The sequence below is a fragment of the Chiloscyllium punctatum genome, chromosome 1, assembly GCF_047496795.1.
Source record: "Chiloscyllium punctatum isolate Juve2018m chromosome 1, sChiPun1.3, whole genome shotgun sequence".
NCBI classification, from domain to species: Eukaryota; Metazoa; Chordata; class Chondrichthyes; order Orectolobiformes; family Hemiscylliidae; genus Chiloscyllium; species Chiloscyllium punctatum.
The window spans coordinates 151,927,516-151,939,636 of record NC_092739.1 but is presented as its reverse complement, the minus strand read 5'-3'; positions in this window follow the sequence as shown (position 1 = coordinate 151,939,636).

Here is a 12,121-nt window from a genome sequence, read left to right as displayed (position 1 = left end):
ATGCATGTACCTTACAAAGAAAAATTTAAGATGAATTTGTTTTAGATCACACCACTCGTTGTCTATGTTAGCACTACAATGAATAAAGATATTTTCTGTAATATTAACTGCTAAAAGCTTTCTGTTCACAGCCTGACCCAATCTATGTATCCTTTGTATTCCAATTGTATTGGTTAGTTGCAGTGATTTTTGGAGGGCTGATCTTGCCTTTTTAATTTCACCACCTTTCCCCTCAAAGGAAAGATTTAAATAGCTGTCTCTGAGATCTTTTGCCCATTTCGTCAACCATAGGTCAGGTTCCATTATAGAATTGTTTGTATGCAGTTAAAAAGAAAGCAAAGTGAGCAAGAGGATTATGTGAGAGAACAAAAAGACAGTATTTAGAGGCCCAAAAAGGGAGTTGAGTCCTTTAGTTCAATTGCTAAAGTGCTTGTCAAAATGCAGTATAAGTCGGTAATTGGTGAAGGAGGTTCTATAATTAGATAGCCAGATATGTAAACAAACAGGCAGACAGACTGAGATGGATCTCCACATACAGGGAGATAATTTGACAAAAAGAGTTACAGAGAAATATAGAGAAATTAATATATAGTAACAAGTAGAGACATAGCAATAAAAGAGTGAGATAGAGCCATATAATCATACAGTATGGAATCAAATCATACTGGTAGGAGGCACTGTCGCTCAGTGGAGATGACAAAGTGGCACAGTGGCACAATGGAGGTGGCAGTGGCTCAGTGGAGGTGACACAGTGGCTCAGTGAAGGTGACACAGTGGCTCACTGGAGGTAACACAGTGGCTCAGTGCCACAGTGGCTCAGTGGAGGTGACACATTGGCTCAGTGGAGGTGGCACAGCGGCTCAGTTGAGGTGACACAGTGGCACAGTGGAGGTGACACAGTGGCTCAGTGGAGGTGGCACAGTGACACAGTGGAGGTGGCACAGTAGCTCAGTGGAGATGGCACAGTGACACAGTGTCTCAGTGGAGGTGGCACAGTAGCTCAGAGGAGGTGGCACAGTGACACAGTGGCTCAGTAGAGGTGGCACTGTGGTTCAGAGGCTCAGTGGAAGTGACACAGTGGCTCAATGGAGGTTATACAGTGGCTTAGTGGAAGTGACACAGTGGCTCTGTGGAGGTGATACAGTGGCTCAGCGGAGGTGGCACAGTGGCTCATGGAGGTGGCACAGTGACACAGTGTCTCAGTGGAGGTGGCACAATGGCTCTGTAGAGGTGAAACATTGACACGGTGGCTCAGTGGAGGTGGCACGTTGACAAGGTGGCTCAGTGGAGGTGGCACAGTGGCTCTGTGGAGGTGACAAAGTAGCTCAGTGGAGTTGACACAGTGGCTCAGTGGAGGTGACACAGTGGCTCATGGAGGTGGCACAGCGACACAGTGTCTCAGTGGAGGTGGCACAATGGCTCTGTAGAGGTGAAACATTGACACGGTGGCTCAGTGGAAGTGGCACAGTAGCTCAGTGTAGGTGACACAGTGGCTCAGTGGATCAGTGGAGGAGGCACAGTGGCTCAATGGAGGTGGCACAGTGGCTCAGTGGAGGTGACACAGTGGCTCATGGAGGTGGCACAGCGACACAGTGTCTCAGTGGAGGTGGCACATTGACACAGTGGCTCAGTGACTCAGTGGAGGTGGCACAGTGGCTCAGTGGAGGTGGCACAGTGGCTCTGTGGAGGTGGCACAGTAGCTCAGTGGAAGTGGCACAGTGACACAGTGGCTCAGTGGATCAGTGCAGGAGGCACAGTGGCTCAGTGGAGGTGGCACAGTGGCTCAGTGGAGGTGGCACAGTGGCTCAGTGGAGGTGGCACAGTGACACAGTGGCTCAGTGGCTCAGTGGAGGTGACACAGTGGCTCAGTGGAGGTGGCACATTGGTCCAGTGGAGGTGACACAGTGGCTCATTGGAGGTGGCACAGTGGCTCAGTGCATCAGTGGGGGTGACACAGTGGCTCAGTGGAGGTGACACAGTGGCTCAGTGGAGGTGGCACAGTGACACAGTGGCTCATTGGAGGTGGCACAGTGGCTCAGTGGCTCAGTGGAGGTGACACAGTGGCTCAGTGCATCAGTGGGGGTGACTCAGTGTTTCATTGGAGGTGACACAGTGGCTCAGTGGAGGAGGCACAGTGACACAGTGGCTCAGTGGAGGTGACACAGTGGCTCAGTGGAGATGGCACAGTGGCTCTGTGGACGTGACACAGTGGTTCAGTGGAGGTGACACAGTGGTTCAGTGGAGGTGACACAGTTGCTTAGTGTTTCATTGGAGGTGACACAGTGGCTCAGTGGCTCAGTAGAGGAGGCACAGTGACACAGTGGCTCAGTGGAGGTGACACAGTGGCTCAGTGGAGATGGCACAGTGGCTCTGTGGACGTGACACAGTGGCTCAGTGGAGGTGGCACAGTAGCTCAGTAGAGGTGACACAGTAGCTCAGTGGAGGTGGCACAGTGACACAGTGTCTCAGTGGAGGTGACACAGTAGCTCAGTGGAGGTGGCACAGTGAACAGTGGCTCAGTAGTGGTGGCACTGTGGTTCAGAGGCTCAGTGGAAGTGACACAGTGGCTCAATGGAGGTTATACAGTGGCTAGTGGAAGTGACACAGTGGCTCTGTGGAGGTGATACAGTGGCTCTGTACCTCAGTTGAGGTGGCACAGTGGCTCAGTGGAGATGGCACAGTGGCTCTGTGGACGTGACACAGTGGCTCAGTGGAGGTGGCACAGTAGCTCAGTAGAGGTGACACAGTAGCTCAGTGGAGGTGGCACAGTGACACAGTGTCTCAGTGGAGGTGACACAGTAGCTCAGTGGAGGTGGCACAGTGAACAGTGGCTCAGTAGTGGTGGCACTGTGGTTCAGAGGCTCAGTGGAAGTGACACAGTGGCTCAATGGAGGTTATACAGTGGCTAGTGGAAGTGACACAGTGGCTCTGTGGAGGTGATACAGTGGCTCTGTACCTCAGTTGAGGTGGCACAGTGGCTCAGTTGAGGTGGCACAGTGGCTCAGTTGAGGTGGCTCAGTGGCTCAGTAGAGGTGACACATTGACACGGTGGCTCAGTGGATGTGGCACAGTGGCTCAGTGGAGGTGGCACAGTAGCTCAGTGGAAGTGGCACAGTGACACAGTGGCTCAGTGGCTCAGTGGAGGTGATACAGTGGCACAGTGTCTCAGTGGAGGTGACACAGTGGCTCAGTTGAGGTGACACATGGCTCAGTGGCTCTGTGGAGGTGGCACAGTAGCTCAGTGGAAGTGGCACAGTGACACAGTTGGTCAGTGGAGGTGACACAGTAGCTTAGTGAAGGTGGCACAGTGAACAGTGGCTCAGTAGAGGTGGCACTGTGGCTTAGTGGAGGTGGCACAGTGACACAGTGGCTCAGTGGAAGTGACACAGTGGCTCAATGGAGGTTATACAGTGGCTAGTGGAAGTGACACAGTGGCTCTGTGGAGGTGATACAGTGGCTCCTTACCTCAGTTGAGGTGGCACAGTGGCTCAGTTGAGGTGGCTCAGTGGCTCAGTTGAGGTGGCTCAGTGGCTCAGTGGAGGTGGTACATTGACACGGTGGCTCAGTGGATGTGGCACAGTGGCTCAGTGGAGGTGACACAGTAGCTCAGTGGAAGTGGCACAATGACACAGTGGCTCAGTGGATCAGTGGAGGAGGCACAGTGGCTCAGTAGATGTGGCACAGTGGCTCAGTGGAGGTGGCACAGTAGCTCAGTGGAAGTGGCACAGTGACACAGTGGCTCAGTGGAGGTGATACAGTGGCTCAGTGGAGGTGACACAGTGGCTCTGTGGAGGTGACACAGTCGCTCTGTGGAGGTGACACAGTAGTTCAGTGGAGGTGGCACAATGGCTCTGTAGAGGTGAAACATTGACACGGTGGCTCAGTGGAAGTGGCACAGTGGCTCAGTGGAGGTGGCACAGTGACACAGTGGCTCAGTGGAGTTGAAACAGTGGCTCAGTGGAGGTGACACAGTGGCTCAGTGGAGGTAGCACAGTAACACAGTGGCTCAGTGGAGGTGACACAGTGGCTCAGTGGAGGTGGCACAGTGGCTCAGTGGCTCAGTGGAAGTGACACAGTTGCTCTGTGGAGGTGGCACAGTAACACAGTGGCTCAGTGGAGGTGGCATAGTGGCTCAGTGACTCAGTGGAGGTGGCATAGTGTCTCAGTGGAGGTGACACAGTGGCTCAGTGGAGGTGACACAGTGGTTCAGTGGCTCTGCGGAGGTGATACAGTGGCTCCGTACCTCAGTGGAGGTGACATAGTGGCTCAGTGGAGGTGGCACAGTGGCTCAGTTGAGGTGGCACATGGCTCAGTGGAGGTGGCACAGTGATACAGTGGCTCAGTGGAGGTGGCGCAGTGACATAGTGGCTCAGTGGAGGTGACACAGTGGCTCAGTGGAGGTGGCACAGTGATACAGTGGCTCAGTGGAGGTGGCACAGTGACATAGTGGCTCAGTGGAGGTGACACAGTGGCTCAGTGGAGATGGCACAGTGATACAGTGGCTCAGTGGAGGTGACACAGTGGTTCAGTGGCTCTGCGGAGGTGATACAGTGGCTCCGTACCTCAGTGGAGGTGACATAGTGGCTCAGTGGAGGTGGCACAGTGGCTCAGTTGAGGTGGCACATGGCTCAGTGGAGGTGGCACAGTGATACAGTGGCTCAGTGGAGGTGGCGCAGTGACATAGTGGCTCAGTGGAGGTGACACAGTGGCTCAGTGGAGGTGGCACAGTGATACAGTGGCTCAGTGGAGGTGGCACAGTGACATAGTGGCTCAGTGGAGGTGACACAGTGGCTCAGTGGAGATGGCACAGTGATACAGTGGCTCAGTGGAGGTGGCACAGTGACATAGTGGCTCAGTGGAGGTGATACAGTGGCTCAGTGGAGGTGGAACAGTGACATAGTGGCTCAGTGGAGGTGACACAGTGGCTCAGTGGAGGTGGAACAGTGACACAGTGACTCAGTGGAGGTGACACAGTGGCTCAGTGGAGGTGACACAGTAGGTCAGTGGAGGTGGCACAGTGGCTCAGTGCCTCAGTGGAGGTTACTCTGTGGCTCAATTAATGTTATGCAGTGGCTCAGTGGAGGTGACACAGTTGTTCAGTGGCTCAGTGGAGGTGACACAGTGGTTCAGTGGCTCAGTGGTGGTGGCACAGTGACTCAGTGGAGGTGGCACAGAGACTCAGTGGAGGTGGCACATTGACATGGTGGCCCAGTGGAAGTGGCACAATGGCTCAGTTGAGGTGGCTCAGTGGCTCAGTGAAGGTGATACATTGACACGGTGGCTCAGTGGATGTGGCACAGTGGCTCAGTGGATGTGGCACAGTGGCTCAGTGGAGGAGGCACAGTAGCTCAGTGGAAGTGGCACAGTGACACAGTGACACAGTGGCTCAGTGGCTCAGTGGAGGGGACACAGTGGCTCAGTGGAGGTGACAAAGTGGCTTAGTGGAGGTGACACAGTGGCTCAGTGTAGGTGACACAGTGGCTCAGTGGAGATGGCACAGTGGCTCTGTGGAGGTGACACAGTGGCTCTGTGGAGGTGGCACATTGACTCAGTGGCTCAGTGGAGGTGGAACAGTGGCTCAGTGGAGGTGACACAGTGGCTCAGTGGAAGTGACACAGTAGCTCAGTGGAGGTAACACAGTGGTTCAGTGGAAGTGACACAGTTGCTCTGTGGAGGTAACACAGTGGCTCAGTGGAGGTGACACAGTGGCTCAGTGGAGGTGGCATAGTGGCTCAGTGGAGGTGACACAGTGGCTCAGTGGCTCAGTGTAAGTGACACAGTGGCTCAGTGGAGGTGGCACAGTGAAACAGTGGCTCAGTGGAGGTGACACAGTGGCTCAGTGGAAGTGACACAGTGGCTCAGTGGATGTGGCACAGTGACTCAGTGACTCAGTGGAGGTGACACAGTGACTCAGTGACTGAGTGGAGGTGGCATAGTGTCTCAGTGGAGGTGACACAGTGGCTCAGTGGAGGTAACACAGTGGTTCAGTGGCTCAGTGGAGGTGGCACAGTGACACAGTGTCTCAGTGGAGGTGGCACAGTAGCTCAGTGGAGGTGGCACAGTGAACAGTGGCTCAGTAGAGGTGGCACTGTGGTTCAGTGGCTCAGTGGAAGTGACACATGGCTCAATGGAGGTTATACAGTGGCTCAGTGGAAGTGACACAGTGGCTCAATGGAGGTGATACAGTGGCTTCGTACCTCAGTGGAGGTGACACAGTGGCTCTGTGGAGGTGGCACAGTGGCTCAGTTGAGGTGGCACAGTGGCTCAGTGGAGGTGGCACATTGACACGGTGGCTCAGTGGATGTGGCACAGTGGCTCAGTGGAGGTGGCACTGTAGCTCAGTGGAAGTGGCACAGTGACACAGTGGCTCAGTGGCTCAGTGGAGGAGGCACAGTGACATAGTGGCTCAGTGGAGGTGACACAGTGGCTCAGTGGAGGTGGCACAGTGACATAGTGGCTCTGTGGAGGTGACACAGTAGGTCAGTGGAAGTGGCACAGTGGCTCTGTGGAGGTGACACAGTGGCTCAGTGGAGGTGGCACAGTGGTTCAGTGGAGGTGAAACAGTGGCTCAGTGGAGGTGACACAGTAGCTCAGTGGTTCAGTGGAAGTGACACAGTTGCTCAGTGGAGGTGACACAGTAGGTCAGTGGAGGTGGCACAGTAACACGGTGGCTCAGTGGAGGTGACACAGTGGCTCAGTGCCTCAGTGGAGGTGACTCAGTGGCTTAGTGGAAGTGACAAAGTGGCTCAGTGGAGGTGGCACAGTTAACAGTGGCTCAGTAGAGGTGGCACTGTGGTTCAGTGGCTCAGTGGAAGTGACACAGTGGCTCAATTGATGTTATACAGTGGCTCAGTGGAGGTGACACAGTGGTTCAGTGGCTCAGTGGAGGTGACACAGTGGTTCAGTGGAGGTGACACAGAGACTCAGTGGAGGTGGCACATTGACATGGTGGTTCAGTGCAAGTGGAATAGTGGCTCAGTGGAGATATCACAGTGGCTCAGTAGAGGAGGCACAGTGGCTCAGTGGAGGTGGCACAACGGCTCTGTAGAGGTGACACATTGACATGGTGGCTCAATCGAAGTGGCACAGTGGCTCAGTGGAGGTGGCACATTGACACGGTGGCTCAGTGGATGTGACACAGTGGCTCTGTGGAGGTGGCACATTGACACGGTGGCTCAGTGGATGTGACACAGTGGCTCTGTGGAGGTGGCACATTGACACGGTGGCTCAGTGGATGTGACACGGTGGCTCAGTGGAGGTGGCACATTGACACGGTGGCTCAGTGGATGTGACACAGTGGCTCTGTGGAGATGACACAGTAGCTCAGTGGAGGTGGCACAGTGGCTCAGTGGAGGTGACACAGTAGCTCAGTGGTTCAGTGGAAGTGACACTGTTGCTCTGTGGAGGTGTCACAGTGACTCAGTGGCTCAGTGGAGGTGACACAGTGGATCAGTGGAGGTGACACAGTGGCTTATTGGAGGTGACACAGTGGCTCAGTACCTCAGTGGAGGTGGCACAGTGGCTCAGTTGAGGTGGCACAGTGAACAGTGGCTCAGCAGAGGTGGCACTGTGGTTCAGTGGCTCAGTGGAAGTGACACAGTGGCTCTGTGGAGGTGATACAGTGGCTCAGTACCTCAGTGGAGGTGGCACAGTGGCTCAGTTGAGGTGGCACAGTGGCTCAGTGGAGGTGGCACAGTGGCTCAGTGGAGGTGGCACATTGACACGGTGGCTCAGTGAAGGTGGCACAGTGGCTCAGTGGCTCAGTGGAGATGACACAGTGGCTCAGTACCTCAGCGGGGGTGACTCAGTGGCTCAGTGGAGGTGACACAGTAGCTCAGTGGAGGTGGCACAGTGAACAGTGGCTCAGTGGAGGTGGCACAGTGGCTCAGTTGAGGTGGCACAGTAGCTCAGTTGAGGTGGCACAGTGGCTCAGTGGAGGTGGCACATTGACACGGTGGCTCAGTGAAGGTGGCACAGTGGCTCAGTGGCTCAGTGGAGATGACACAGTGGCTCAGTACCTCAGCGGGGGTGACTCAGTGGCTCAGTGGAGGTGACACAGTAGCTCAGTGGAGGTGGCACAGTGAACAGTGGCTCAGTGGAGGTGGCACTGTGGTTCAGTGGCTCAGTGGAAGTGACACAGTGGCTCAATGGATGTTATACAGTGGTTCAGTGGCTCAGTGGAGGTGGCACAGTGACTCAGTGGAGGTGACACGGTGACTCAGTGGCTCAGTGGAGGTGGCATAGTGTCTCAGTGGAGATGACACAGTGGCTCAGTGGAGGTGACACAGTGACTCAGTGGCTCAGTGGAGGTGGCATAGTGTCTCAGTGGAGGTGACACAGTGACTCAGTGGAGGTGACACGGTGACTCAGTGGCTCAGTGGAGGTGGCATAGTGTCTCAGTGGAGGTGACACAGTGACTCAGTGGAGGTGACACAGTGGTTCAGTGTCTTAGTGGAGGTGGCACAGTGACACAGTGTCTCAGTGGAAGTGGCACAGTAGCTCAGTGGAGGTGGCGCAGTGAACAGTGGCTCAGTGGAGGTGACACAGTGGCTCAATGGAGGTTATATAGTGGCTCAGTGGAAGTGAAACAGTGGCTCTGTGGAGGTGATACAGTGGCTCAGTACCTCAGTGGAGGTGACACTGTGGCTCAGTTGAGGTGGCACAGTGACACAGTGGCTCAGTGGAGATGGCACAGTGGCTCTGTGGAGGTGACACAGTAGCTCAGTGGAGGTGGCGTAGTGGCACAGTGGCTCAGTGAAGGTGGCACAGTGTCTCAGTGGAGGTGACACATTGGCTCATTGGCTCAGTGGCTCAGTCGAGGTGACACAGTAGCTCAGTGGAGGTGGCACAGTGACACAGTGGCTCAGTGGAGGTGGCTCAGTGGCTCAGTGGATGTGACACAGTGGCTCAGAGGAGGTGACACCGTAGCTCAGTGGTGGTGGCTCAGTGGCTCAGTGAAGGTGGCACAGTGGGTCAGTGGAGGAGGCACAGTGGGTCAGTGAAGGTGACACAGTGGCTCAGTGGAGGTGGCACAGTGGGTCAGTGGAGGAGGCGCAGTGGGTCAGTGAAGTTGACACAGTGGCTCAGTGGAGGTGGCACAGTGGGTCAGTGGAGGTGGCACAGTGACACAGTGGCTCAGTGGAGGTGACATAGTGTCTCAGTGGAGGTGGCACAGTGACACAGTGGCTCAGTGAAGGTGCCACAGTGTCTCAGTGGAGGTGGCACAATGGCTCTGTAGAGGTGACATATTGACACGGTGGCTCAGTGGAAGTGACACAGTGCCTCAGTGGAGGTGACAAAGTGGCTCAGTGGAGGTGACACAGTGGCTCAGAGGAGGTGGCTCAGCGACATAGTGGCTCAGTGGAGGTGGCACAGTGACATAGTGGCTCAGTGGAGGTGATACAGTGGCTCAGTGGAGGTGGAACAGTGACATAGTGGCTCAGTGGAGGTGACACAGTGGCTCAGTGGAGGTGGCACAGTGACATAGTGGCTCAGTGGAGGTGACACAGTGGCTCAGTGGAGGTGGCACAGTGATACAGTGGCTCAGTGGAGGTGGCACAGTGACATAGTGGCTCAGTGGAGGTGACACAGTGGCTCAGTGGAGGTGGCAGAGTGATACAGTGGCTCAGTGGAGGTGGCTCAGCGACATAGTGGCTCAGTGGAGGTGGCACAGTGACATAGTGGCTCAGTGGAGGTGATACAGTGGCTCAGTGGAGGTGGAACAGTGACATAGTGGCTCAGTGGAGGTGACACAGTGGCTCAGTGGAGGTGGCACAGTGACACAGTGACTCAGTGGAGGTGACACAGTGGCTCAGTGGAGGTGACACAGTAGGTCAGTGGAGGTGGCACAGTGGCTCAGTGCCTCAGTGGAGGTTACTCTGTGGCTCAATTAATGTTATGCAGTAGCTCAGTGGAGGTGACACAGTTGTTCAGTGGCTCAGTGGAGGTGACACAGTGACTCAGTGGTGGTGGCACAGAGACTCAGTGGAGGTGGCACATTGACATGGTGGCCCAGTGGAAGTGGCACAATGGCTCAGTTGAGGTGGCTCAGTGGCTCAGTGAAGGTGATACATTGACACGGTGGCTCAGTGGATGTGGCACAGTGGCTCAGTGGATGTGGCACAGTGGCTCAGTGGAGGAGGCACAGTAGCTCAGTGGAAGTGGCACAGTGACACAGTGACACAGTGGCTCAGTGGCTCAGTGGAGGGGACACAGTGGCTCAGTGGAGGTGACAAAGTGGCTTAGTGGAGGTGACACAGTGGCCCAGTGTAGGTGACACAGTGGCTCAGTGGAGATGGCACAGTGGCTCTGTGGAGGTGACACAGTGGCTCTGTGGAGGTGGCACATTGACTCAGTGGCTCAGTGGAGGTGGAACAGTGGCTCAGTGGAGGTGACACAGTGGCTCAGTGGAAGTGACACAGTAGCTCAGTGGAGGTAACACAGTGGTTCAGTGGAAGTGACACAGTTGCTCTGTGGAGGTAACACAGTGGCTCAGTGGAGGTGACACAGTGGCTCAGTGGAGGTGGCATAGTGGCTCAGTGGAGGTGACACAGTGGCTCAGTGGCTCAGTGTAAGTGACACAGTGGCTCAGTGGAGGTGGCACAGTAACACAGTGGCTCAGTGGAGGTGACACAGTGTCTCAGTGGAGGTGACACAGTAGCTCAGTGGAGGTGGCACAGTGAAACAGTGGCTCAGTGGAGGTGACACAGTGGCTCAGTGGAAGTGACACAGTGGCTCAGTGGATGTGGCACAGTGACTCAGTGACTCAGTGGAGGTGACACAGTGACTCAGTGACTGAGTGGAGGTGGCATAGTGTCTCAGTGGAGGTGACACAGTGGCTCAGTGGAGGTAACACAGTGGTTCAGTGGCTCAGTGGAGGTGGCACAGTGACACAGTGTCTCAGTGGAGGTAGCACAGTAGCTCAGTGGAGGTGGCACAGTGAACAGTGGCTCAGTAGAGGTGGCACTATGGTTCAGTGGCTCAGTGGAAGTGACACATGGCTCAATGGAGGTTATACAGTGGCTCAGTGGAAGTGACACAGTGGCTCAATGGAGGTGATACAGTGGCTTCGTACCTCAGTGGAGGTGACACAGTGGCTCTGTGGAGGTGGCACAGTGGCTCAGTTGAGGTGGCACAGTGGCTCAGTGGCTCAGTGGAGGTGGCACATTGACACGGTGGCTCAGTGGATGTGGCACAGTGGCTCAGTGGAGGTGGCACTGTAGCTCAGTGGAAGTGGCACAGTGACACAGTGGCTCAGTGGCTCAGTGGAGGAGGCACAGTGACATAGTGGCTCAGTGGAGGTGACACAGTGGCTCAGTGGAGGTGGCACAGTGACATAGTGGCTCTGTGGAGGTGACACAGTAGGTCAGTGGAAGTGGCACAGTGGCTCTGTGGAGGTGACACAGTGGCTCAGTGGAGGTGATACAGTGGCTTCGTACCTCAGTGGAGGTGACACAGTGGCTCTGTGGAGGTGGCACAGTGGCTCAGTTGAGGTGGCACAGTGGCTCAGTGGCTCAGTGGAGGTGGCACATTGACACGGTGGCTCAGTGGATGTGGCACAGTGGCTCAGTGGAGGTGGCACTGTAGCTCAGTGGAAGTGGCACAGTGACACAGTGGCTCAGTGGCTCAGTGGAGGAGGCACAGTGACATAGTGGCTCAGTGGAGGTGACACAGTGGCTCAGTGGAGGTGGCACAGTGACATAGTGGCTCTGTGGAGGTGACACAGTAGGTCAGTGGAAGTGGCACAGTGGCTCTGTGGAGGTGACACAGTGGCTCAGTGGAGGTGATACAGTGGCTTCGTACCTCAGTGGAGGTGACACAGTGGCTCTGTGGAGGTGGCACAGTGGCTCAGTTGAGGTGGCACAGTGGCTCAGTGGCTCAGTGGAGGTTGCACATTGACACGGTGGCTCAGTGGAGGTGGCAGAGTGGCTCAGTGGAGGTGACACAGTGGCTCAGTGGAGGTGACACAGTTGCTCAGTGCCTCAGTGGAGGTGACTCAGTGGATCAGTGGAGGTGACACAGTGACTCAGTAGCTCATTGGTGGTGGCACAGTAGCTCAGTGGAGGTGACACAGTGGCTCAGTGGAGGTGACACAGTAGCTCAGTGGAGGTGACACAGTGGC